General features: G+C 39.2%; 1 pseudogene; it reads right to left on the reverse strand.

The window, feature by feature from the left end:
* Window positions 1-368: 368 nt before the first annotated feature.
* On the reverse strand, window positions 369-1519 carry LOC116098183 (annotated as a pseudogene).
* Window positions 1520-4347: the final 2828 nt, after the last annotated feature.

A 4347-nucleotide genomic window follows, 5' to 3' on the forward strand; every position in this document is an offset into this window, starting at 1 on the left:
GCCTCCCAAGGGCTGGGATTAAAGGCGTACAACACCACTGCCTGGGCTTTTTTTTTTCTTTCTTTCTTTCTTTTTTGAAGGTCATCATCTTTACACAGGGAACAAAACAGTTCTCAGAATAATGTCTGGCCTGAGATCTTGATTCTACCTGGCCAAGCTACAACAACCATAAAGGGGATCCAAAGAAGGGGCAATCTTCAGATTTGGTCTTGAACTTGATGGTAAGAGAGTGATGAACCTGGGAAGACGAACAGCAGGTATCTCAGGTATCTCAGTGTAGACAGTCTGGGTGACTGGGTTTGGAGGGAAGGGGATGTTGGCTCAATCCCCTGTTCCTACGAGAGAAAGATCAAGTTGCTCCTCAACTTTCAGTGGCCCAGAGCCTGCTCCTGGTTGAGTCTCTGAGCCTCTGAAAGAAAGGTTTGCCAAACTTGTGCAAGTACTGCTCAAGATGGCACAGGATGGTGCAGGAGAAATGCAGGAGGACACATGAGGGCGCAGAGGGGGCAGGATGGCCTAGGAGGGCACAGCCTTGATGATCACAGCCTTGATGGTCATTGGGAAGAAACCTGTAGCGTCCCCTGGTGCCAGAATTGGCCTAGCTTTTCTGAAGTAGGAGGCAGGTGGAGCCAGTTCTTGGTGGTTTCACTCTCACAGCCTCCACTGCTCCCAGTGACATTTGTAGCTGTCTTCACCACATCAAAGGATAGGGTAAGGGTGACAGGTACCATTCCTGAAATGCCACGAGCCACAAAGCTGACCCCCACAGCTATCTGTTCTTTTGGACTTAGCCCATTCAGCCAGGCTATTCAGCAGCTCATAGCTGAACCAGTACACAGCTGAGAAACATACATATAGAAGAGCTGTGGGATCCTAGCCTAGTCTCAGTGAGCGCCAGTCCCCACGAGGCACTGCAGCTCGAACACAGGTAGCTAGTTTATGGTATGATATGTGCTGAGTCTGTAGGTTGGTCCGTACAAGTTCCAAGGAGATGACAGCTGACACATTGCCCATGTGGGTGAGGGAACCAGCCACCATGGATGCATAGAGGTTAGAGGTCAAGGATTAACCAACCACATAGGTAGGTTTTGAGTTGGTCATAAACAATGAAATAGATGGAGGTAGCTGGCATAGTCATCACCAGGGTGGCAAAGAGCCTACTTTATAGGGTCCTAGTGCCCTTATGTCTTACAACTTTCACAATAATGAATAGTGTAGGATTCTGAAACCAAGTGGCACAGTGAATTCCATTAGGCCCAGGTATAGGGGCTCCAGGACACCATTGTAGTGTAGGAGGCACTTCCCTCCGGATGGTAGAGAGGAGGGCGATTTGGTGTAGGAGAGCCTCCAGAATCTGGAAGGAGGTGTCAATTTCTCTGGCTACCACAGATCTCTGAGACTGAAGTCAGACCATGACCACAACCAAGCGTGTCATGAAAAGGGCTGTGACTACAACCACAGCTCCTAAGGCCACCATTTGCTGAAGGGGGCTAATGAACCCAAGATCCTGATCATCCATCTTGGAGTTTCAATCCCGACTTAGAGCCAATTCTTGCACTAAGCCATGTTAGGGGCCTGGCTGGCCTGTAGTGGCTGAGGGGCCAGTTCAGGGTTCACACGCTCCCTCTTTGCACAGCCCTCACTCCTACATGCATTTCTTTTTGTTTCCATTGTGAGACTTAACTTAGTCTTAGCTAATTTTACTTAGATAAGAGACAGAAACACTTGGAATCCAGGTATTTTTCAGGTGTTCCTTTCAAAATGCATTTATCTACATATCCTTCCTTGATAAACATTTTACTATTTGACTTAGTGAGAATGTCTAAGAAGTATGTAACTTTAACATCATTCACACATCAGTAAGAATGATTATTTAATTCCTGAATAAAAACACCAATAAAAGGCAAAGAATTTTTAAGAATCTGAGAACTTGGAGTAACAGTAAAATAAATTTACTCTGGTGTTTATTCCTCATCATATGAAAAGTATAAACAGGATAAAACATGAAAATCATTCTTTTTGAAAATGTTTTATGTTTTCTCATTTTGTGGTTGTGTGTGAGCAACTGCACAGTGCTGCACATGTGGAGGCCAGAGGGAAGTAAGAAGCTGGTTCTCACTTTTTACCATATGGACCCTAGGAATGGACTCAGATCTTCAGTATTGTAACAAGAAACTTTACCACCTGAACCATATTGCTGGTTATTAAATATGTAGCAATTATACCAGAATATAAAACATGTTTGTATTACTTGTTTATTGGGAATTTTTGAGCAATATAGGCTGGAGAATAACTAACATGGAACTATATACATTATCTTTTTCTCTTCTGAATTTTATGTCTAGACTATAAGGAAGCAAACCATCATAAATGAACTGAGTGTTAATGGGATAACAAACATGAACACAAAGTCTTGGATTAAAGCAAGAAATGAATAGCAAATAGATATTGTCTTTGGTGCTTACATCAGAATTGTATATGTAGTGAGTAAAAGGAAAGAGGAGAAGAAGAAGAAGAGGAAGAGGAAGTAGGGCAGAGGATGCTCATTAAGTAACACTAAAATTTTAAACTATTTTCCAGATTCATTGTAAATACCTTATGTTCCTCATTATATTTATCCTGGAATATCTTTCATGAGATGTTTCATAGAAAATTAAGATGTTTTATGTTTTTTTTTGTTTATGCACTTATGAGTTTGAAATTTTAATGCTTTAAACACTCAATAAATACCATGATAAAAACCACTAATCTCAGAGGAGCATTCTCTTTGTCTCTTGGAACAAACATAAGCACAGTTCTTTTTGTACAGCTACACACAGTGTTCTATTTTATTTATGTTTCATTTTTCACATTAATCTTACTATACTAATTGGCTAGTTGGGATGCTGCCTACTTCTAGTAATGCTTTCAAAATGAGAATAAAAAGATATTCTTAAAAAGAAAAAAAGAGAAATTGAGAAAAGACAGATTTGTAATGACATTTTATAGAAACATTCCTTCCTTTATCATTTTCCTGCCAAACAGAATTCCAGTATTATTGTTATATTTGAGGCTAAGTCTAAAATTTAAATGCATAGAAGCTTTTATCCTTAGAATGTCCTTGCTACAGAAGACAGCACAAAAACGAGGGGCCAAAAAACCAAATAGCCTCTTATTTTACTTTTCAAAAAGACCCATCAGCTGCCCATAGCCCTGACAGATCAAGGCAAGCACACACCTTGACTTAATGTTACATGAAACATCTCTATATAGAAGACTCTATGTCAAGAAAATGAGAGTGAACAGAGTTTGGAAGTCTTCCTATAAGGGTCCATTCCATCAAATATTACTAAATACTTTTTAAATTTCAGTACTATCTTGGATTCTGGACTAAAGTGTCCAGAAAAAAATTAATTTCTTATAACATCCACTTTTTTGAGGTCAAAAGTTCCAGTGCTGTTGAAAACAATCTTTTCACTGTCGTAATTTTCTGATAGATGGGAGTGGATGCAGTAAAATAATTTCTCTTCCCCTATCCAGAGATACAATTTCTCAACTTCTCAGATGCAAAGTTAAATTAAACATATCTTATTGTACTCATTCCTTTTGTCATGTCCAAATTCAATTCTTATCCAGAAAACTGTAGCAGAGCAAGTTAAGAATCGTATATTTCTTCTCTGTTAAGTAACTCCTCTAAACCTCATGGTACACTGAGCTTCCCCTTCACAGTGGATCCTTTCAGCCACAAGGAGCATCCTCTTCCCTCCTTGTCAGTCCCTAATACCTAGAAATATATTTCTATCTGGCACTTCTGGTTGCAGTACCTAGGAAGGAGCCAAAAATACAATCTAGTAGCCACTACATGTTTTAAAGCTCTATAGAGGGAAATGGAAAGGAAAGAAGAAAAAACACCATATAAAAAGACAACCAGATATCAACACTGAGAGTTACAATCATCACTGACTTAGATAACTAACCCTCAGTGAAACACATGATCATTAATACTCCACCAGAAGCCATCAGCCTTATGACACTAGACCTTGAGATACTCAGTGCAGCTGAGGCACAAGACAACGATTTCAAAACAGTTGTTATAAATATGTTCAAAGCTATTAAGAGGATATAAACAAACCCCTTAATAAAATTTGTGAGAACATAAACAATGGAAACAATCTAAAGCAAAAAGTAGAATTAGAATCACTAAAGAAAGCTCAAAACTGATATAAAACTGGAAATAAAAATGTTAAGAACTCAAAAACAAAAAAGCAAAACAAGCAAACAAAAACTTAAGATGATAAAAGAGAAACCTTATCAACAGAATAAAGGGGATGGAATAAGTAAGGGATCTCAGTTATTGAAGACGGGGTA

Source organism: Mastomys coucha, unplaced genomic scaffold (genome assembly GCF_008632895.1).
Source record: "Mastomys coucha isolate ucsf_1 unplaced genomic scaffold, UCSF_Mcou_1 pScaffold20, whole genome shotgun sequence".
NCBI classification, from domain to species: Eukaryota; Metazoa; Chordata; class Mammalia; order Rodentia; family Muridae; genus Mastomys; species Mastomys coucha.